Raw genomic sequence first — 25,497 nt, 5'->3', positions numbered from 1 at the left:
TAACCTACGTAGCTCCTTAGCCCATGGTCATGCTCTCTATCCAACCCCTATTTAAAGGGGGCAAAAAATAATCATAACCCTCGCACACAAAATCCTTTAGCACTTGACCACATGGGGCAAAGTTCTCAGCCCCTTATCTTCTTTAAAATTATTTATCTAGCCTCGATATGACTAGGATCCAAGCCAAAGGGACTAAAGTCCTTTCCCTATCCTTTGAATTTTTTAAAATTCCTACCTACATGCTAAAATGATCAAAGCTTTTGCAAAACTAATCAAAAGTTTAACATTCTTAGAAAAATTAGAAATCTGTTTTTTTTGATTGAGTTAGATACACTAGACTAAACTTTTTTTTTAAATAGTACATTACAAATTAAGTAATATTATTCAAAGTATTGTCTTATTTTGTACATCTTTAGATGAGCATATCTTTTATATGTGAAAACATATTTTAATGTTTATTTAATTTTATTTGAAAAAATCACAAATAAACAAATGGTGTACCTTGTTTATTTGCTTGAAATATAATATTTTATTTTTTCGATTAATATTTTAAATGTAGCATTCTTCCTTTCCTAGAAACTAAACCCTGAATACCATCATTCTTGCAAGACAAAACAAAATTCTAAGAATTCTAACTCAATGGTTTTGCAGGGTGACCTTAAGAAGGGTCGTGTTTATAAATCATTTTGTGTTTATATTTGTTGTGTTTGTTTTGTGTATTTTTCAAATAACTATTTTGTGGGATTAAAATATACCTTAGAAAGATTGATATAATTAGTTCATTATTGATTATACCCCTCTTTATAGAGTTATCCAACTCAAGAGAATCATGAGGGTATTGTCACTCAAAGGTCATCAACACGGTGAGAATGGGATCCAAAGATTATTGTATTCCAAAACCTCCTAGGGTGAACAAGCTAACAAATTTGGGCTCAACATTAAAGCTATTTAAAACATAGGAAGTCATAACTCAATAACTTCTTCTTACAAGAAAATATACATAGTAGATAAAGTTATCAAAGTGTGCAAAGAAAATTTTGGTTGATGTTATGAAGGAGTTTAGAGTGTGCTGACAAAATAGATCAGGGGAAATTGTAATCCTATAATAAGGAGCAATGAGTAGGAGTGGGAAGAGCGTAAATAGGGATTTGGGAGGAGGAGAAGTTGTAGAGGAGGCAAATAAGGGAGATGGTGATGGCCCTAGGTTGCCTCTCTTGGCCTTGTTTTATTGTGAGGCTTTGGTAGATGGATCTTCTCTTGTTGGATTATGTCTGGCCTTTGGTGGGTTTGGTGTCTCTACCATATTTTGGGTTGAAACTGTTGGGTATGGATTAGATGGCATTGTCGTGGTTGCTTCTTGCATGTTCCTCTTTTTTGTGATATTTTGGGCCTTGATCCATCTTTTTTCTCTCCTAACTAGGATGGTCACCCTTGTCGGTTGCTTGTGATGATTAGTGTTCTAGATTTTGCTCCGCATGCTGGAATTGCAATATCTTGGTTTGCGGATTTGGCATAGTGTTTGGGACATTCATATGTGTCCTCAATTCAGATGGTTCATGATTAGGAGGTCCACAAGTGAATCTTTCAGTTTGACAGTCAGTTCAGTGAGTGTTCTTGAGGTTCAGTATAATGTTGATGAAGATTCTTGTAATTGGTGATGTTGCAGTTGTTTATGTGGTAATTCATGATGCTTGTGGATGTTTCTACATCGTTTCTATTTATGTTGGTGGTCTGCATTGATCATTGTGTGCATTATTGATGATTTCCTTGGTATGTTTGTGTTATGCGGTGTTCTTGGTCGACCAGATGTTTATAGCGTGTTGCAGATGTTCGAGGCATAATTCTTGGAGGTGTTGTGTGTTCGAGGAGTTGATTTGAGTCCAAACTATGTCTTAGCCAACATTTTTTTGATCCTCATATAATATTATAGCGTGTGTGCTCATATTTTGTAATTTGTGTTATGGGTTGAGCCGACCTTGAAATATAGGTTGATGACTTGTATAAAAATATGTAATAATCATGTTGCAGATGTATCTGCGTGGTATCTGCAAATGTGTGTGATGCGCGAATAATGCTTTGATATTTCGGCAGCAGAGAAGAAGTGTGAAGAAGTATGGCAGATCAGATTGTGTGCTTATCTTAAACTATAACAAGGCATAAGGAGATGCTATTTTATAAGTTCATGATCTTTCGAATGTAATCTAAATGTTTTTGTAAGATAGTGACTCTTCCCCGGGATTGTAGCCCTTGTCGTTATTATGTTTTGAGTAGTGAGCTCTAGGTAGTTTGCCTGAATGCATGTGCATTCCCCATTATAATATTTTATATACTCCTAACAGGGTTTCATCTCATTGTGGGTAGGTTCCCACCATGGTTTTTCCCTTAACCGGGTTTTCCATGTCAAAAATATTGGTGTTATGTGTGTTATTGATGTGGTGTTGATTTGTGCTTTCATTGTTAATTATCAAATCTGAAATTGTGTTTAAGTTTAATAAGGTTTGTGAGAAAACTGATTCACCCCCTACTCTCAGTTTGATGCATTGTTGCTATCAATTGGTATCAGAGCTAGATCCTCTGAAAGAAGCTTGACCGCTTGAGGTGATCCGAGATGGAAACCTATACTTACAAGAAGGATAGTCTGAGATTTGATGGAATGAACTACTCTTTGTGGAAGAAACGGATGGAGTGTCACTTGAGATGCATCGACGAAGATTATCGAAAGATTACTAAGAACATGTATATTGTTCCTCCAAATGGTCCTTCATCTCCATATGAGATTAAGGAAGACGAATACAATATTAGGGAGAAGGAAGCTATTTTGAGTGCCTTGACTGATTTTGAGATGACTAATGTGATGGATTTCCAGACCGCTCATGATATTTGGAAGAAGCTAGAGACTTTGTATGAAGGTGACAGTCATGTGAAAGTTGCTAAGTTGCACAACTTGAAAGGAAAGTATGAGATGTTGAAGATGGGAGAAGATGAGAATATTAAATCCTTTATGCAGAAAGTGAATGAGTTTGTCCTTAATATCATATGTGTCAGTGGAAAGTTGTAAGAAACAAAGATTGTAGCTAAAGAGTTGAGATCCTTGCCTCTTGCTTACAAACACAAAGTTGTTGCTATTGAGGAGATCTGGATGGTGACTGATGTGACTAGAGACACGTTGATTGGAAAACTTGTTGCCTTTGAGTTGAGTGAATTTGGTGAATCTCTCCTAAGTTAGAATCTATATTCAAAGCTATTGTTTCCAGGAAGCAGAAATATGATCCAGGAGAAAGTTCTACAAGGGTGTCTAGATATCATAAGGAAATGAGAACTTGAAGAAGAAGAAAGAGAGCTTGAGGAGCTTGAAGCACTTATTGCCAGAAGATTGCCTAAAGGTGTAGATAAGTATGAAAGTAAATTGCCTCTTAAATTTTTTTCATGTAATAAGATAGGACATTTTGCCTCAAGGTATCCAGAAAGAGTTTCTAAGAAGCCTTTTAAGCCATATAAGCCTAAAGAATCAGAAGAAGTGTTATTATATTATTGATGAAGGTGTGACAGATGATGGATCTGATAAGGGAAATTTGGGAGATGAATGGGTGTTTATTGCTATCAAGGAAGATGATCCGATGACTACTAATTCTACTAGCTGCATTAATGAGGAGAAAGCTTTGGCTGCTAGAGTTGAAGAGAAAGATAAATGGGTTGTTGACAGTGGTTGCTCTCATCCTATGACAGGTGATAAGAGTAAGTTTGTGAGTATGGAAAAGTATGATGGTGGTGTAGTAAGATTTGGTAATGAAAAATCTTGTATAATTCGTGGTAGAGGTTCTATTTCTTTTGATGGTAAGTATAACACAGAGTAAGTTTGTGAGTATGGAAAAGTATGATGGTGGTGTAGTAATATTTGGTGATGACAAAGCTTGTATAATCCACAGTAGAGGTTCTATTTCTCTTGATGGTAAGTATAACACTGATGATGTCTTATATGTTGAAGGTCTAAAGCATAATCTTTTGAGTGTTGGACAGATAGTTGACAAGGGATATGATTTACAATTCAATAATGGAAAATGTAAGATCCTAAGTGGTTCCAAAATTGAGATTGTATCAGGTACAAATACTAAGGTAATATTTTTCACTTGAATGTTGATGGTATTAAAGTTGATAACAGTTGGTTATGAAATAGAATAATGTTTCATGTGAATTTTGATTGCATGGTTAAGATAAGTTATACTCAAGAAGTGAGAGATCTTCCTAAGTTGGTAAAGCCTACTAATCCGGTATGTAAGGAATGTCAATTAGGGAAGTAGACAAGAGTTACCTTCAAAATCAAATAGTATAATTATAATGGATTATTAGATCTTGTGCATACTGATTTGAGTGGTCCTTCTAGAGTGAGAAGCTTGTAGGGAGACAGGTATTTCATGTTGCTAATTGATGACTATTCAAGGTTGATGTGGGTTACTTTATTAAGGGAGAAATCCGAAGCATTGGAGAAGTTCAAGATTTTCAAAGCTATGGTAGAGACTGGGATAAGATTGAAGGTGAAGTGTTTGACATCTGACAGAGGTGGTGAATTCACTTCGAGTGATTTTAATGCATTTTGTGAAGAGCATGGAGTAAAGAGATAGTTATCTACACCTAGAACCCCTCAACGGAATGGTGTTGTGGAGAGGAAGAACAAAACAATTTAGGAAGCTGCTAGAACCATGATGACTGAAGGAAATGTTTCGCATATCTATTGGAGAGAAGTTGTGAGTACTACTGTATATGCTCTTATCCAAGTGCATATTAAAGGTATTACCAGTAAGACTCCTTTTGAGTTATGGTTTGGTCATGTTCTTACAGTTAGATATTTCAAAAAATTTGGAAGTAAATTCTATATTAAAAGAGATGAAGATCTAGGAAAATTTGATGCTAGATGTGATGAAGGAATCTTTCTTGGTTATTCTACTAAGAGTAAGGCCTACAGGTGTTATAATAAAATATTGAGGAAGATTGTTGAGAGTGTTAATGTGAAGGTTGATGAAAGCAATGTGAGATAGATCAGATATTGCAAATATGATTCAAATGATCAGGATGTCAGTTCAGATAGAGGAAAGCAAGTGCAGACCCAGAATCAAAATCAGATTGACCCAAAAAACCCTGTGAGTGAAGGAGAAGGTACAAATGCTAGTGCAGAAGAAAGAGCTCAAGAGTCCAGAAATCAGAAAAATCCTAAGACTCCCAGGTATGTGAGATTGAATCATTCATAAAAGAAGATCATAGGTGATAAGAATAAAGGTGTGATGACTAGGAAAAGAATTGTCGAAGAGTACTGCTTGATTTCTAAGATTGAACCTAAAGATGTTGATGAAGCATGCAAAGATGAAAATTGGGTTAAAGCAATGGAAGAAGAATTGAGCCAAATTGAAAAGAATGATACATGGATTCTTGTTCCCAGACCTATAGATAAGAATGCAATTGGAACTAAATGGGTCTTTTGAAATAAGTTGAATGAACAAGGTGAAGTTGTTAGAAATAAAGCGAGACCTGTTTGTAAAGGATATTCTCAGATGGAAGGAATTGACTTTGAGAAGACTTTTTCTCTAGTGGCCAGAATTGAAGCCGTTAGATTATTTCTTGCTTATGCTACTTACAAAGATTTCAAATATTATCAGATGGAGGTCAAGTCAGTCTTTCTTAATGGTGAGCTAGAAGAAGAAGTTTATATTGAGCAACTAGATGGATTTTAGTTGACAGATCAAAAAGATATGGTTTGCAGATTGAAGAAAGCATTGTATGGATTGAAGAAAGCCCCTAGAGCTTGGTATGCTAGATTGGATAAGTATTTATGAAGATTGAATTCAATAAAGTTTGTCGATGATATGCAAAATGAGTTTGAGATGTCTATGATTGGAGACATGAAATTATTTTTGGGATTGCAAATTACTCAGTTGGATAAAGGTATTTTCATATCTCAATCTAAGTATGTGAAGGAATTGTTGAAAAAGTTTGGTTTAGATGATGCAAAGTCAGTTGGTACTCCTATGGTGACCGGATGTAAGTTGACTAAGGATGATGATTCTCCAAAATCAAATCACACTAGATAAAAGTCTATGATTTGTGGATTGTTATATTTAACTCAGACTAGACCAGATATTATGAATGTTGTTTGTCTTGTTTCTAGATTTCAAGGTGATCCTAAGGAATCTCATGTTGTTGTTGTGAAGAGAATTTTTAGATATTTGAAAGGAGCACTTGATTTTGGTTTGTGGTATCCTAAAGATGGTGCTTTTACTTTGAGTGCTTTTATATATGTTGACTAGGCAGGTGATGTTGATGACAAAAAGAGTACTAGTGGTGGTGCATTTTTCTTGGGTAATAGATTGGTTTCATGGATGAGTAAGAAGAAGAATGTTATATCTTTATCTACTGCAAAAACTGAATACATTGATGTTGCTAGAAATTGTACTCAGGTGACATGGATGAAGCAGATGTTGAAAGATATTAAAGTTGTTTTTCATGAACATACTGCTATATACTATGATAATTCAAGTGTTATCAACATTTCTAAGAATCTGGTGCTACATTCTAAGACCAAGCTATATCAATCAAGTTTCATTTTTTGAGAGAGAAGGTGAATGAGAAAGAAGTCAGATTTGAGTATATATATACAAAGGATCAGATTGCAAATATCTTCAGGAAGCCTTTGCCTAAGGATACTTTTGAGTATCTCAGAGAGAAGCTAGGGGTAATTTCCTCTCCTGATAAGAAGTAAGATGCATGGAATTGCATCAGTCTGATGGACTTCATAGTGATATCTTGTGATCAGGATTGATGAGTGAGGCTTCTACTCAGGGGGAGTAGTCAATATTGTGGTTCAGTTGTTCAGATTTATGAGTTAGTTCTAATAAAATCATGTTTTGCATATGTTCCTTTTGCATTGATGTCAAAGGGGGAGAGAATCATGTGCAAAACTGTTATATCATATGCTTGATCTTAGGAGAAAATTATTGAGAATTTTGGGCAGTTTGTTGGTAGTTGAATTCTTTCTTTGCATTGATTATTTTTCACATTCATATGTTTCCATCAATTCCAAAGGGGGAGATTGTTGGATATAGTTAAGAAGTTTGTAGGAATGATGTGTTCTTATTAATTTCACCATATTCCTCTGTGTGTTCCAGTGTTGCAGTCAAATTATGTGAGTTGGTTTGGCCAATATGTTGCATTTGAGTTGATGTGGATTAAAGGGTTTTGAGATAAGTATATCTAGTTGATTCAACTGATGTTTCAGTGGTATGCATGGTGATTTGATCGAGTTATCAGATTCGATATTGTGGTTGGTTTTTTAGTTGCTTGTGATTATCAGTATTCTAGATTTTTCTCTGCATTGCTCCGAGATTGCAATATATTGTTTTACAGATTTGGTAGAGTGTTTGGGACATTCATATGTGTGCTTAATTCAGATGGTTCATGATTTGGATGTCCTCAAGTGAATCTTTCAATTTGACAGTCAATTCAGTGAGTGTTCTTGAGGTTCAGTATAATGTTGATAAAGATTCTAGTAAGTGGTGATGTTGTGATTGTTGTTGTGGTAATTCATGATGCTTATGGATGTTTCTAGATCATTTTCTATTCGTGTTGGTGGTCTGCATTGATCGTTGTGCATGTTATTGATGATTTTCTTGGTATGTTCATGTTATGCGGTGTTCTTGGTCAATCGGATGATTATAGCATGTTGCGGATATTTGAGCCATAATTCTTGGAGGTGTTGTGTGTTCGAGGAGTTGATTTGGGTCCAAACTATGTCTTCGCCGACCTTTTTTTGGTCCACATGTAATATTGTAGCGTGTGTGATCATATTTTGTAATTTGGGCTATGGGTTGAGCCGACCTTGAAATATAGGTTGATGACTTGTATAAATATATGTAATAATCATGTTGCAAATGTATTTGCATGGAAACTGTGAATGTGTGTGATGTGTGAATAATGCTTTGATCTTTTGGTAGCAGAGAAGAAGTGTGAAGAAGTGTGGCAGATCAAATTGTGTTCTTATGTAGAATTGTTACCAGGCATGAGGAGATGCTATTTTATCAGTTCATGATCTTCCGGATGTAATCCGAATGTGTTTGTAAGACAATGAGTCTTCCCCAATGTTGTAGCCCTTGCTATTATTGTGTTTTGAGCAGTAAGCTCTAGGAAGTATGCCTGAATGCATGTGCATTCCCCATTGTAATATTTCATATACTCCTAACAAGGTATTATCTCATTATGGGTAGGTTATGTGGGAATCCAATAACACTGAGAGGGGGGGGGTGAATCAGTGTTATACTAGATGAATTAATTTTATCCTTATGAAAACATGCATACACCAACCAGTATACCGGTAGATACATAACTGAAAGAAGTAAAGAAACCAATAAGACAATCACATAAATGAGAATCATAACACACAGAATTATACATGGAAAACCTCAAAGAGGAAAAACCACGGTGGGATTTGTGACCCACAATATCAATCCACTAGCCATATGAAGAGATATTACAAAATATAAGGGGCCTGCACTTGCAGTAAAGCTTACAACCTAGAGCACACTGCTCAATCGCAAATTGAGCCTCACTAACTACATATAAATCCAAACTACAATCAGGAGAAGTGTTGAACTGCTAAGATAGCATCTTCTATGCCAGATTATAGTTTCGGTTTAAGCTCTGTTTGTTTCGATCTGAAACCCTAAACCCTTTACCGGAATAACCCTTACATAAATATCCTCACATACATAATCTCTTTGATATATTTCGCATTATATCACATTCTCATATCCATCACCATTACAATAACAAAATGATCTAATCCAACTGACCTATATATCCTATGCAACTTATCATGCCTTATGTCGGCTTACAAAGATAATTACAATATCAAATTAAATGTCAGCTAGATAACATAAATGCATGAATATCAAAAACAATTGTTGATGTCAGATCCAAGAGATGTCGGCCTCCAATACCAATAACCATATTCTAAACCATGTCAACCTGCATTGTCGGTAACCAAAGAAATCCTTATGTCTTGCCAGTGTTGGTGCCTATGTAGTGTCTATGAAGTGTCTGTCGGTATACAACTGAACCAAAACATGAAGTCGGAACAAAATACCATGTTTCCATCAATGACAAGATAGTGAAACCAACCAATTGAGTGTCAATTGCCAACAATCTCCCCCTTTGGCATTGATGACAACACTCATGTGAAAAATGGTCAAGGTTTCATTTGTCAGTTCCATCCTGCCTGCTCCTCCTGAGCTGAATATTCATTAATGCAAAATACTCCATACTCCATATCTCCATATCTCCCCCTAATATATACAACTCCTTATATTATTTTTCACATCTATATCACTCTCCCTTTGACATCAATGCCATCAAAATTTTAAAAACAATGTCAAAGATCCCCCAAAAAAAACTGTACAATGAATATCCCAAAAATGTCTTACCGGAGCTTAACAAATTTCAAAATTTCTGGATAAGCCTTCTCCAATAGCTCAACATAAGTATCCCGACCAGTTTTGAAAGTGCCAGAAATAGATACAAGTCCATTTAATATATGTGTAAGTGATTCTTTCTCACTTACCTCTTCCGGTGTGGGCTTTCCAACCATATCCATACATTCTTTCTTATGTACACTGAGTGAATCCAACTGGGGACTCACCAATCCTCTCAGACTTCTAGGTCTTCTTATGACTTTATCTCTTTCCTTCTCAAGAACAGAAATTTGGGCCTCCAAAATCAAAATTTGACCATCAACGGATGTAGTCAATGAAGTCAATTCATCAAAAGATTTAGCTATATTTGCAGTTTTCTCCTAAAATTCTTTTATCTTCTTATCCACATTAACTGTAAGTATATATGTGTTACAACATACCCTATAAATATGTGTACACTGCTTCAAAGAATTATCTATCAGTTTTAGCTTTTCATCAATCTTCTTCTTCTCGGATTCAATCACCTGATTAAATGCAGCTCTTTTAGCCTGAGTGAACCTCTCCAGTGCTTGTCGGTTTGAAATTTGTTGTAAGGATTGAAAATCCTTTGAAATATGCTTAGTAGTTGTCTTAAGCTTACTAGATGGGCTCTCTTCATTGTCAATCTTGCACTCTGGGACTAGTTTGTGTAAAATAGTGATTGACTGATCAATTATCCCTTTATCTATAGATCCCTCCTTCATTAATTTATTTTGCTACCATCATCATGAGTTCAATAGGACTCATCTCGGTTATGTTTTTCTTTTCAACATGTGAGGTGTCAATTGACAACAATGGTGGACCAACTACCGGTTCTCTATCAATTTCTCCTTTCTTCTCCTCTGATTATTTGTCCTTTATAGCTTCCTCACTTGCACCAGTGGCTTCGCCACTTGGTGCAGTCTCTGTAACTATCGGTTCCTCTGTAGGAACTTTAACCTCAACCTATACATTTGTATCTGGAGGACTGCTATCCTCAGTATCCTATACATCATCAACCTTTTCACTCTCTGTATTAGTCGGTATCTCAACATCTGTCTATACATTTGTATCTATCTTGGGCTTGATTTCCACTATCTTAATGTTTTTCAAAACTGAGGGTGAAGTACCAATAATCCCCTTTCATTTTCCTTCAGCTAGGGTTTCTACAGTATCTTTCTTTGATTCCGGTGAAGTAAACAAACCTTTGTTCTCTCCAAAGAACTTAACCCATGCCTTTTGAGTCTCCTTTATTATCTCATTTACCCTTCCTAGCATCAGACTGGTTATTCTATGTTTTCTATTAAAGACTTTTCTATCTGCCACGTCAAGCATCATTTCCATTTCCTCTGGAGCAATAGTAACACAAACAGATAACAACTCTTGAATTTTAATATGCTTGTCTTCTTGCATTGCTGATAGACTTCTAGCATCTAACATATTATATAATTATGTCGGTATTTGGTTTTCAATTTCTATTAAGGCTTTCTTATAAATATCCAAATATAATAATACTGCTTCCTCTACCTCTTTTTGTTCATCATCCTCTAAGTGTTCATAATAAAACTGTACATTCTTTAGCATGCCATCCTTAGTGATTTCATCTACTAACTCTGCACAATTTTTTGGTGGAATGATAGTCACATTACGATATTGAATTGCCAGATCGATGTCACTCTTCTTCTTCCTTCTTGTAGTACTAGATGGAGCTGAAGTGGTTACTTTTGGTGCTTGCTTCTATGTCGGTATTTTGAATTTAACCTTCCTAATCGGTTTCTTTTTAGCCTCTACCTTTGTTTCTGTTGTTATCTTCCTTGCAACCCTATTGAATGCCAAGGGTGTGTCATCCTCACATTCAGACTCTGCTATAACAAACTCAATGTGTACTTCTGGATTCTTCCTCTTCCTGCCTTTCTCTGGGACAGCATCAGTTAATGCTTTAACATCCTGTGAGACCTTCTCAATAAATTTGCTAGCCTTTCCTTCCTGCATCTCTCTCTTCTTTTGGTTGAGCTCTATTTCAACCTCTTGTGGTTTTTGTTTTTCATTACCACGGGGCTTCTCTGCCTCATCAATAGGTGCATCAATCAACATTTTTGCATAAACCTCAAGGATCTGTGCATCCACTTCATAGCCCATTTCCTCAATCCAAATCTTTTGGGGCTTAATCACTTTCATAAGTGTTTCATCCTTCTTCACCATGAAGAATATGTCAGTTGAATATTTTTTAACAATATTCTTAGGAACTCTTTCCCTAGACTTAATAGATTTTTGGAACCCCTTAAAATATCCCCGTACTTTATCATCTCTCTAACTGCCTAAAGTAGCAATTGACTATTTCAATTGTCTCCCTACCAGGATATCAAATTTCCATTACTCTTCCCAAAATCGGGTATGTCATTCATGAAAAATAACATTAACTAGACAACTAAGTTGCCATACCGGAAGGTTCCTTTCTTTTCTCCCTTAATCTTTCCTAGGTTTATTAATAGCTCATCTAACATGCAATCGCATAGATCCAATTTCTCATTTTATCTCATCATTTTCTATGTTGCAAAAATGCAGGAACTGGAAACAAAGTTCAGTCGATTTGACTGAGTTACCTTATATCCAATGATCATGCTATCGAATTTGATGTTCATGTTGGTAATAGTGCTTATTCTCATAGATCTCTTGTCAGATGCCGCATCGGTAATTTTATTCACGTAATCATTTGAAACCTTCTTCTCTGGGCGTTGCCCAACCTGTGGCAAACCAGTGATTGCCCTGATGGCTTCCTTGGTGATCTTGTAAGGTCTATCCAACCTGATAAACTCCCCATTTACTCTTCTCAAAACATACCTAATTATCTCATCTTCAAATTTAGGGATGTCCAGAATGCCAGTAAACCCTAAGTCTTCAATGTGCTTGTATGTCGGTTTGATCTTTCTAGATTCTCCCATCAAATCGCTCATGTATATGCCCTTTATTTCAAATGTTCCCAAGTCCTCAATGTGAAAATGTATGTATTCCCTAACATCTTCAACATAGACAACTCCCTCTAGAACACGGGAAAATGCTCCAACCAAATCTTCCAGGGTAGCCACATGCAGATACTGCTTGAAAATTGGCATGGGGCGGTCCTTGACCTCTACTACAGTCAGATTGAAACAAAGATAGGAATAGATGATGATCCTACTTCCATGTTTAAAGATAAATACCTGTTGATCGCTTCCAGCGAAAACCCTTAACAAATTCTTCCAGACACCGGTGAAATCGCTCAAGAAGAAATCCGATTGTTCTAAAATGCCTTTGATCACTCTTAGTCTCTCTTAATCACTCTAAAATCACTCTAAATGCAAGGTGATAAATAATGAAGTGAATTTGATATTTTAACCTCTGAGAAAAACCCTAATCTTCCATTGACATTAATGACTGTTGGTGAAAGATATCAGATCTCGAATAGAACATATCCATGCTAGATGAGCATCTCTAATGTCTGGAACATCTTCCAGAACCTCTTCCCAGGGCATATGCAACATCTTCATGAATTTTGCCTACCCCTAGGGCATCTGCCTTAGTTACTGGATGAGCTACCTATCAGTGTAGGAGCAACCTCCTCTATTGGATAAGTAACTAGTGCATTTCCATCTGATGATTGTTCTTTAGTCTTCTTATCCCATCTTTGAGTATGATCTTGCCAGATTTCACTAACCTTCTCTTTTCCTTTCTCATTTGATCCTCCATTACCAATCGGTGGATTTATGTTTTTACAGAATTTAGCAATATGTCCAACCTCATTACATGCATAACATGTAACATTGTTCCTTTGAATTGCTTTGCTAAAACCAATGAAATTGCTTGACCTGCACTGATTAACCATATGTCCAAACTTTCCACATGCATACCATTTAACATTCATTTTGCAATCTTTTGTCTTATGACCATACTTATTGCATTTAGAACATTTATCGAGAGCAGAATGAGGATTCTGATTTGCTCTATTTCTACATTGTCTAGCCATGTGACCAAATCTATTGCAAAGAAAATATCTACCATTAAATTTCTAAGCATTAAATTGCCTTACCGGTGCCTTATGGTTTTGATCTTCATTAGCAATACCAGAACTTTGTCCTTGCTCAAATCCAAGTCCACTGGAATCTCCAATCTGCCTTTGTCTTTTCAACAACTCATCTAGTAGTGTTGAGCTAATCTTGAATTTTTCTTTATACTCACTTGCAGTAGTTAGATCTTCTCTCAGAATTATTATTTGTCTCTCAAGCTCTTGTTCATTACTCTGGGATTGTACTAAATCAGTTCTCGACATATCATTCTAATGATCCAACCTACCACATTCTTCAAATTTGTTCTTCAAGGATACAATAAGATTTTCTTCCTTCCTCTTTTGGTCCTCAATCTCTTTATACATTCTCATAGTTATAGCTTGCATTTCATTTCTCATAATAATGTTCTCCTGAATCAATTTATGACATTGTTCCTTAAGTGCATCTTTCTCTTCATCATCTTGACTTTGCAAAAGTTCCTTCCTCCTAGCTTGAACATATGATAGCCTCTCTTGTAGGAGAAGAATGAATTCCTTAGCAGAATTCAATTCATCTTGTAGCTTTAAGCTCTTCAACCTTTTAGCATCTTAATCTTCAAGTGCCATATCAAATTGTTTCTACAAGCCCATGTCCATGGATTCCGGATTCAAGATCTTCCTCAAGTTGTTAAACTTCCTCCAAGGCACAAGGCTCTGATACCAATTGTTGGAATCCAATAACACTGAGAGGGGGGTGAATCAGTGTTATACTGGATGAATTAATTTTAGCCTTATGAAAACATGCATACACCAACCCGTATACCGGTACATACAAAATTGAAAGAACTAAATCAATCAATAAGCCAATCACATAAATGAGAATCATAACATACATAATTATACGTGGAAAACCTCAAAGAGGAAAAACTACAGTGGGATTTTTGACCCACAATATCAATCCATTGGCCTTATGAAGAGATATTACAAAATATAAGGGGTCTGCACTTGCGGGAAGGCTTACATCCTAGAGCACATTGCTCAATCACAAATGGAGCCTCGTTGACTACATATAAATCCAGACTACAATCTGGAGAAGTGTTAAACTGCTAAGATAGCATCTTATATGCCAGAATATAGTTCTGATTTAAGCTCTGTCTATTCCGGTCTGAAACCCTAAACCCTTTACTAAAATAACCCTTACATAAATATCCTCACATACATAATCTCTTTGATATATTTTGCATTATATCACATTCACATATCCATCACCATTTCTATATCAAAATGATCTAATCCAACTGACCTATATATCTTATGCAACTTATCATACCTTATGTCGGCTTAAAAAGATAATTACATGTCGACTAGATAACATAAATGCATGAATATCAAAAACAATTGTCGATGTCGGATCCAAGAGATGTCGACCTCCAATACCGATAACCATATTCTAAACCATGTCGGCCTGCATTGTCGATAACCAAAGAAATCCTTCTATCCTATTGGTGTTTGTGTTGGTGTAGCATCTATGAAGTGCCTACTAGTATACAACTGAACCAAAACATGAAGTTGGAACAAAATACCATGTTTCCATCAATGACAACATAGTGAAACCAACCAGTTGAGTGTCAATTGCCAACAGGTTCCCATTGTGGTTTTTCCTTTAACCAAGTTTTCCACATCAAAAATCTTGGTGTTATGTGTGTTATTGATGTGTTGTTGCTTTGTGCTTTCATTGTTAATTATCAAATCTAAAATTGTGTTAAATTTAATAAGGTTTGTGAGCAAAATGATTCGCCCCCCCTCTCCATTTGCTACATTGTTTCCCACATGCATATGTGCATGTAGAAGCTATAGAGAGAGTGCAAGTGGATTTTGTAAATATTATAGATTGGTGTTATAAGGTTTCATTTTTTCATGTGGAAGTGGTAGATGATAGCACAAAAGTATTTTGGTGGAGGTGGTCGATTTGTGGTAGATCAAAATCCATAAAAGAAGATAAGAGTGGGAAGATTATTTGGTGGAGGAGGTTGGATAATGGTGGGTTGGATCCCATGAAGGAGAAGAGTAAAGGAAAAATACTTTGGCAGAGGGAGACAATAAATGGTGGATGTAAATCCATGAGAGGAGATAATATTAATGAGAAGAGTCGTGGGAGGAGGATGACAATTGTTTCGACAAGATGCTAAAAGAGGAGAGAAAAAAAATTGTACCTAACATGGGAATGGTATTTGTTGTATTTTGGTTACAACCTGAGAGGGTAGTTCTATTACCCAACTCTATATTGTGAGTTCTACTCACAAAAAAATTCCTACCTAGTGTGTTTGATGCAAGAGCATCTAGGAGAAGGTTTCAAACTCTTCCATCCATTTTCAATTTATAGCTTATATAATTCATTTCTAAGTGGGTAGTTGAATAAAGACAATGAGAGGAAATAAAGAAAATAGAGAAGGAACCACAAAGAAATAAATTACTAATAATACCAAACAATATAGAGGCATGAGACATGTTTTTTGTCTTCATCCATAAGAAAGAGAAATCAAAAGTCTTGGATATGAATGGACATTAAAATATAGTGTTAGGATTTAGGTGCCATCAACCTTGTAAATCCTTTATTTATTATTTTCCTAATGTCCCTTCTAATTTACCCATAAGAGGTTAAACCATTTAACCAATGGTGGTGAAACAGATCATGTAAAGGAAAAGCTACTTTTATCGTTTGTCCTCTAGGAAAAGAACAAAATAGCTAGGTGTCTCCTCTTGGAATCCTCTATTTTGAGGTGGTTCGACACTTGTCAAGGGTTGTAAGAGAATCTATGACAATTATGACTATCATTATTGATTCTATGAGAATATTTATGACTAAATCCTTATGCGGGTGCCCATGCATGATAGATGCCTTATGACAGCTATAAAAGCATTTGTAAGAGGCTATTTTGTGTGTTTTTGACTCATTTCAAAGAGATACACGTGATTTTTTCTAGGTAGTTTTGTAGCATGTTGTTTGGTGATACCATGGTGGTATCTATCCTCACAAATCTCTATAAATTGGGGCCTTAAGCTAGAGTTATTCATTCATTCTTCTTCAGTTTCCAAGATAATGAAGTTTTGCAAAATCTTATAGAGGTCTACAAGAGAAGTGTATTTCTATTGTAATCTTCATTTTATTAGTAATATACTTGTCTCTCTTTTTGTGGTGGATTTTTTTCCTAAAAAGGTTTCTCCACATAAATTTGGTGTTTCATGTGTAATGGTTTTCTTGTTCTTGTTTTGATTCTACAATCACTTTGATAAGGGTTAAAATAATTTCAAATTTGCAATAATATTCATTTAAATTTTGTCTTGCAATCTTTCTTCACCTTATTTTACAACATATATGATATTGGAAGGCATGCAAGAAAATTAGAAAAAATAAAAATTAACAAACTAAAAGAGGTAGGGGCGCATGGAACTGGATGAATGAGAAGATGGATAACAAATTAAAAAAAATAAATAAATGTCAATTGAATAGATGTTGAAGCATAGCAAAGGAAGATACAAGGATGATCTTTTTGAATTATACAACTAATGAAATCTTGGTGCATGATTTCCTAAAAAGAAGCAAATACTTAACAAAATGGAGAAAGCTAGAGGTGCACAAGAATGGAAGGAATCCAATGCATCAATCAAGGACAGGATATTGGTAATGCAACAAAATAAACAACAATAAAGTATTGAGTGGATGAGAAACATGTAGAAAGATAATATGGATGTGTTTGTAGCATCATAAATTATAACCCTACATGATTTACACCACCTTTTGTGCCCCTACTTTAGTGTGTCCTATCTTAGCTCTCTCCCGAGTCTATTTTAAGTCTTTTCAACTTGAATCTGATGTCATTTCTCTCCACAAAGAACTAAATTTGTGCCTCGAGTTGTGCACCATAATCTCCCACTTGTCTATCCTATTTTTGGTGGACCATGGCACCCAAGGCATCCTGGTCCCAAGACCATGGCACCTGGGGCATCTTGGTCCTCCTTAAATAGAACCCAAATTTAAATGGGTCGATGCACTTTGACTCCCTTGTGAATTCAGTTCTCGATGTTTCAATTTGACCATTAGAGGTCAACTTAATTGGTAAATTACCTTAGGAACCCTATATAAGAGCATTCTTCCTATTCATTTTGATGTCCATTAATATTGTAACCATTTGTTATCTTTTGACATCAAGCATCAAGCATTTAAGGTAGAATTTCATCTCAGCATATCCTTTAAGAATCATAGAGTAGAAAATCTACATCAATATTCATGCAAGCGTGTTTTTTTTATTAGGTCATTCATGTTCATGTTATGCATCATCATCCATTATCAGTTGTAGTAGATCTGAGGTATATCATTTAGCATTTACTTCAGTATTTCAACTTCAATTCAAGGGTTAATTCCAAACATGGGGTTTGACCTAAGGATAACCACTATCAATAATATTTTTTCCCTTATTTCTATGTGAGACCAACAAATCCAGTAGCCATGGATAGAGATTCTAGCAAAGGAGATGATCATGATCAATTCTGACTTTTGTAGAGGCAAAAATCAGAGGACTGGGTCACTAATTGCCACATGGTCCCAATAATTCTCAATGATCTTTTGGAAATAGATTTTGAGCAACATCCTGATTTTGAAAGATTCTTGTCTATCTGCATCTAACATTAGAGACCAGATCGCTAATTTCCACATGGTTCCACACTTTCAAGTTGAACTTGTTGTCACGGGTCCTCTTATGTTTCTTGTGCTCAAACTTAGCTCTATGTCTGCATTCCATGTCTGTAGCTTGTTGTTCCTATTGTTTTCTAGAAATTCTCTATCATTCACCCTAGATCTTGCATTAAAATACATTCAAATCAATTTCAACTAAACAAAGTAAAAAGAACTTGATCTGCATTCAGTCCTTTTGCATTGGATTGATTGAGTTCTCCCTTCCTTTAATGTATTTTTTAGAAATTTATCTCATTTCCTAGTTTACAAGGCTTAACTTGTGAAACCCTAATTTTCCATCCAATACATTTTGATGAACCTGATGCTTCAAACATTTTGCAGATTTTTTATTTGGTATTTTTAGATCTAATTTTTCATAATGGAATTCATAAAATTTGAATGGTTTTCTATTTCACATGTGATTACATTATTTGTTATCTATTTTTATCAAAAATATGTGTTGGATAATAGCTTCTTTTATTTCTTTTTGCTTACGTTCTTTCATAGTGCTTTCACATATTTCACAATAAGGATTTCAACATTACTTCCTACTTATAAAGCATTTTCAAGGCTTTTATCCATGTTTCATATTGTTATATCATAACATTTTTAAGGAAATTAATGGAATATGTGGATTTCATAAGAATTTTGGTGGATAATACCCTTGACAACCCTAGATCTGACATTGAAAACACTAGCACTTACACCTCTCCTAGGGTATTTTATGTTAATAAGGAAAGAATCAATACTCATATTAATGATCTCTCTAATGGAGAGGCAACATTGAAGAGCGACTTTGAACCATCGTCTTCTCATGAAGATACTTAGGAGCAAGGGGGCACGGTAAATATGTTGGTATATCAATCTCTCTAGATCCTCCTTATTCTCCTAGATTTTATCTTGATCTTCAACATACTTGTAGGAAATATGATGTTATGCAGTTTATTCTTGACCCATCTCCTAATATAACATTTATCAAAGATGGAGCCTTAGAGGATGAGAATTCTCTTTTCCAACCTAATAAAGAGAACATGAGTAATGATGCAAAGGAGAATCTCCCTACAAAGGATATCCCTTCTTCATATATTCATCCTTTTGTCTCTTCAACTTTTCCTTACACAAATTTTTTTGAAGAAATTCATAACAAAAGCCCTTCTCCTTCACAATCAAAAACATCTTAGGAGATTGGCTATGATATTATTTCAAAACAAGGCTATAGTGGACAAGGACTTGAAAAACAAGTACAAAAAATCAAGGACCATATAGATCCTCCTTCACAATACACTATAGAAGGTCCAAGATACCCACATTAATCATCTAAAACATCTATGAATGATCTCCTTGAAGTTTAAATTCTTAACAAGTATTTTGTAAAAAAGAGAAACATTCACCCATCCAAATATCCTCCTCCATCAAACAATCTTCCTTCTTTTGTCTCAATTATTTTACCACAAGAAAACAATCTTTGTTCTTCCACTAGTATATCTTGCCCTACATCTCAAGGGACAATACCTATCCATATTGACAATCAAGAAAACTAGTCAAAAAAAAGCTCTTGGAGATTAAAATATGATGAAATTGTTACATTTCCTTTTGTGAGATATATCAATGCAGAGGGGAAAATTTGATTTGGAAATTTGCAATGTAGAAGGGAGAAATCACCAAATCAATTTTTCTTAAATACCCTTTACATTCAAAAGAGGGAAGGGAATCCACTAGTTTCAGTCACAAATCAGATTAAGGACTGAATGCTGAATGGATTGATTAATTGGTGTGTGGTTTTTTCCTCTCTTTTGTAAGTTTAAATGTTGATTTAAGGTAAAATGCTAAAAAATGAAGGTACTGCTAGGAAAACAATGAGCTATAGATGCGAGATTGAGCTAGATACCTAGAATTGAGAAATATAACCCGAGTCAGCTCTAACCCTCAAAAAAGCTCCTAAAAAGTTGGGACCAGGATGCAGCACCACAGTCCTCTGAACATTTCGCATGCTGAAAAGGGTTTATTCGTCTATGTGAATGAAGCTTATTCTAAAGAGTACAACTCTATACCTATTTCCTACATAGAGAAAGAAAGGGAAATAGGTTGGGAATAGGGGCTTGCCTTAGTTCAAACCCTGGTTTTTTAATTAACCATGAAATTTAAATAAATGTAATTGAAACATTTGATTGTAAGGAAAGGTTCTCCTTTTGAAAGAGATATTGAATTATGACTGAAAATTGAATAATTATACCTCCTTGTGAAGTTTTGATTGCCTCCACATGAAATTAGGGTTTCATGAAATAGGATGTAAATCTCCACTTCAATGTTTGATCCTTGACTCTATTGCTACTCCAAGGCTTGAAGGAAGATTAAAAATTGTCAATTACTCTTGAATGCTTGATTTCTTGATCTCATGTGTGCAATCTATGCTTTATTTATGAAAGTGGATTGCTTGTTGATGTTCAAATGAGAGGGGAAATCCTCTTTATATACTTTCCCATTGAGAAAACTGATTAATTTTCCAACATGAGCCGACATGGAGAGGGAATTCCCGCTCAAATTTGAAATGTGAAAATGGGTTAAGGGGCCCAAAAATGAGGGGGACCATGGTGCCTATTGAGGACCAGGGCGCCATGCCTTGGTCTTTCCTTATTTTGGGGTAAGGATCAAATTCCAAATAAATGAAAGATGTCACAAAGTGATGCAATATGGAAGGGGCATGAGCATAATCAGGTCCCAAGCAGGCCAAGGTGCGCAAATGTGAAGGTAAGGACCCAATGTGGTCAAAATTGCAAAGGGGTGCAATTTTAGGATGCTACATTTAACCCCCACTTTAGCAGGAGTATGAATTCAATAATACTCTCGGTAAACTACAAAGGGTTCACATTGAAAAACTTTCACCAAGTCATCGAGGAGGCAAGATACACCAAGCCTCAAATCTACTTTGGGATCTTACAACTTTGGTGATAAGGTAAAAGGGACTTGATCATGATAGAGAGAAAGAGAGAACCATGACTACAAACTAATAAGGTTATCTTACTATGATTCATGAAAAGAAAATACCAAAAATTACAAAGCAAAAGACAAAGTTCACTAAGTAAATTTAAGTATCAAGATATGCAAGAGAGAGAATCATTGAGCGGAGTGTATGCCCCCACGTTAAAGCAATTGCATGCACCTTATTGGGAGAAATTGTTTTAAGGTAGGATACACCCAAAAAGACAAGCACGTTATCACAATAATTTAGCCCCCAAGAGAGGACAAATCACAGGATAATAATCACAAAACACAAAACAAGGGGTGGTTTCACTTAACTTTGGAGTCAGTATGCTTTTTATGATAACCAATGTATATCATGTATATATATATGCATAGAACTATCCTCATCCTTCAAAGAAAGGAAACCACCATGGAAGAAGGGGACACATGTGCCTTTTGAGTCAACATGGGAAAGACCAAAAGAGATCTCAACACTTTGCATCATCCTCAAGTAGGCAAAACTAGGGATAACAAATAGAAGAATTGAGAGAGAAATAGAAGAAGAACACAAACAAGCAAGAGAGAAGAGAGAGAATCTACAGTGCTAATCAAGCTAATCAAGCATGTCATTTGCCCCCTAATCTTGCTCATCATTGTTTCGGGAAGGTGGACAACATGCAAGAGGAGCAACATCGAGTATAGTAAATGGAGCTATCACAAGTTCCATACAAGGACCATGCTCTAATGATGAGTCACTTTGTCTGTTACTAGGATCTAGGATAAATGCTATTATAAATTGTTTAGATAAATCATAGTCAACATCAACATATTCATATTCATCATCATAAATATTAGGATCAACATTTTCATCATTAACAACATTCTCACCTATTTCTTCATCAAGATTAACAAAATAGGAGCTCTAATAGGAATAGAACTTGAACCATCATTTGTCTTAAGCATTTTGCGTCTTGGAGAATTGGGTTGAATAGCTTCATTAGGAGTAGGTTGAATAAATGGAATTATGTTAATAGTTGGTTTCTTGGGAGAAGAAATGGTTTGGGAATCAAGTTCACGAGCACGCGCACGACATCTTCAACGACATTCTCTCGCACAACGGTTTCATTTAGTTTTGGCCAAAGGTTGTGAAGGTTTAGGTTCATTGGGTATAGGCTTACTTTCTTCTTTGAAGAAAGGGTGCATAGGAGAAGGTCTTTTAGGTTGAATAATAGGAGAGGTCGGTCACTTCACTTTGTAAGATGTAGGAGGAAAAACCGCACCATATAGAGGTGGAATAGGAGGTGTACGAAGGAGACTGGGTCCATCATGAGGAGGAGGAATAGGTCTATCCTTAGGAGGAATGATATATTTATCCTTAGGTTGATTCTTAGGAGGAAGAGATTTTGTACCTTTGGGATGAATAATATACTCATCCTTAGGGGAAGGAATGGATTATTCCTTAGGAAAAAAGAATATCACTTTCTTTAGGAGGAATGATAGTCTTATCTTTAGAAGAAGAAATAGATTCCTCTTTGGGAATAAGATTATTTCTTTCCTTAGGAGGAAGAATAATCTTGTCCTCGAGAAGAGGTATATGATTATCGGGAAGAATATTAAGTGTTAGATTTCTAGGTTTACTCAAGGATAAAATCATCTCATTTTTTCATTTTTTATATGATTTAAAGAGAGCATCATTTCTAGGTTGAAGAGGTTGGGATTGTTTAGACCAAAAATAGTCAAGACAAATATCTCCATGCCTCACCATAGGTTGATATATGCTATGATTAATGTGTGCAGGAAATGTGGGGTAAAGAAACGTAAAATTCAGTTTTCAAAAGATCCACACCCCAATGGAACTCTTGGTGCAAGTTATGGAGCTATATTGAATAGCTCAACTTCCCAAGGGGTGTTCCATTGTTCTCTATCTCACAAGATTCCTCAAGTCAATTCCTTTTCTCTCAGATCACTGAGCAAAGTGACTTAGGAATGACAACTCCAAGAATGAGTGATGTTTGATTAATTTAGCATGAAGGCATTCCTAGATATGTATGATATATGATGATTTATAATAGCTTGAATATGATGTTATGATAAAGATTAGTAATCCTATCCTAGCAATATATACTAGTCTAACATGGATATGCTATGATATTTAAAATTATTTCTAAAATGCTATTTAAGATGATTTTATCAAAGAGAGGCTAAGTGCTTAGTAAAATGACTATAGATTAGATGCATGAAACTTGCATATATTAAAATGAGAGAATGAGAGCTCTATTTATAGAAAAAATAGGGCAATGGATGGTCAAGATTGGATAATCTTAACAAGGGCCAAGATCGAAAGTTATCAATCCATGTTTACAATTCTCACTAATGAAATGGTGACAATTGTCAACAAGAGGTTTCTTGAGAGGAGATGAAAGAAGAATTAAATGCTTGAGAAGACATGAAGGTTACCTTAGGAGGTAAGGGTTAAGGTTAGGTTAGGGTCATCCATTGGATAAATATTTTATCCAAAGGATAAACTCTTGTGCAAGGGTTAAAGGGATAACAAAGGTTAAAGCCATGAATGCTTGATGAGACCCTTGGGTTAAATGTGAGTTGAGTTAGAGAGAAAGTCTCTAATCATGCAAGAACGTTGAGTTAACCATTAATGGTTAGGAAGACGTTCAGGGTTAACATGTTGAAGACATAAAGCCTTTAATGGTTTTTAAAGATTGTGAGGGTTTTGAGAAGTGACTTCCCTTTACTTAGGGATGTGACAATATTTAGGAGATGGATTAGGCTAAATTAGAAGTGATTAGAAGAATCTAGAAGGGGTTTAGGAGGCAAGCAGGAGATGTAGGATTTTGCAAGTGGATGGAGGGGAATTTTAATTAAAATAAATTACTTTATTTCAACAAAAATAGATGCAACTTGCATAAATACAAGTGGGGGATTTAAATAAATAAATTAGATTTATTTACTTGCAAGGATCAATTTAATTAAATGTAAATTTAATTAAAAGGGGAGAAAGGGAAATTAATTAAATAAAGTGATTAATTTAATTAAAGGTTAGAAAAAGGCTTAGGTGAACTTAATTAAAAAAAATTGAGTAATTCATATAATTAAATTGATGAATGGGGAGAAATTAATTAAATAGAGGAATGGGGTTAAAATGAATATTAAATATTCATTTAGGAAAGTGGTCATTTTTATACGTCTACAATTAACAGTTATGATTTTACCATCATGAGGAAATTTCAATCACTTATGAACAGTAGAAGTGATCGCTTTCATGGAAGAGAGCCAAGGATGTCCCAACTTCACATGAAGTTGATCGGATGTAGGAATGATAACAAAGACAACATCTAAACATTTAGTTCCAACATCAATAGGAAGTGTGATAGATGATGAAAATAGGGTAGACAATTAAGAGGGGGGGTGAATCAGTTGTCACCAAAACTTGCAACAACTTACTTTAATCTCATATCTGATAATGAATAGTGAAAGCATAAATTAACAACACAACATGAACACACATAATAGAAATATGTTTGACGTAGAAAACTTGGTCAAGGGAGAAACCATAGTGAGAACCTACCCACAATATGATGATACCCTGTTAGAAGTATATGAAATATTACAATGAGGAATGCACATGCATTCAGGCACACTATCTAGAGATCACTGCTCAAAAACAACAAAGGGAAACAACCCAAGGAAGACTCATTGTCTTACAAACACATTTGGAAGGTCATGAACTATAAGAATAGCATCTCCTAATGGTTGGTTGCAGTACTGGTTAAGCACATACAACTTCTTCTACTCACACTTCTACTCTGCCTTCAAAAGATCAAATACATTTTTTGCACATACACTTATCCATGGAATACTTAATTACAAAGATGTTACATTAATTTATACATGACATCAACCTTGGATCAATATCATCAAGGTCGGCTCAACACATATCTCCTAATTACAGAAATATAGCAATACACGCTACAATATCATATGCAGACCAAAACAATGTCAGCTAAGACATAGCATGGACCTAAATCACCACCTCAAATATGAAACACCTCCAAGAATTATGCATCAAACATCTGCAGAAAGCTACAAGCATCATGTTAGCCAAGAATATGAAGAACATCACTCGATAAAATAAAATCATCAATAACGTGGTCACTGATCAATGCGGACCACCAACACGAATAGCACATAATCTAGAAACGTCCACAAGCATCATGAATTATTGTAGAAACATCTGCACCAACTCAAATTACTAGAAGCATCGTTATCATCGTAGCAAACTTCAAGAACATTAACTG

At 35.3% G+C, this 25,497-nt stretch overlaps 1 pseudogene; it reads left to right on the top strand.

Annotated features, from left to right (window-relative positions):
* The first annotated feature begins 2,608 nt into the window (after positions 1-2,608).
* LOC131858968 (probable fructokinase-5) overlaps positions 2,609-25,497 on the top strand; it is a 45,552-nt pseudogene continuing 22,663 nt past the window's right edge.

This window comes from Cryptomeria japonica, chromosome 2 (assembly GCF_030272615.1).
Source record: "Cryptomeria japonica chromosome 2, Sugi_1.0, whole genome shotgun sequence".
Classification (NCBI taxonomy): Eukaryota; Viridiplantae; Streptophyta; class Pinopsida; order Cupressales; family Cupressaceae; genus Cryptomeria; species Cryptomeria japonica.
The sequence above is the reverse complement of the archived record's forward strand: the minus strand, read 5'-3'. Positions and strand labels throughout refer to the sequence as shown.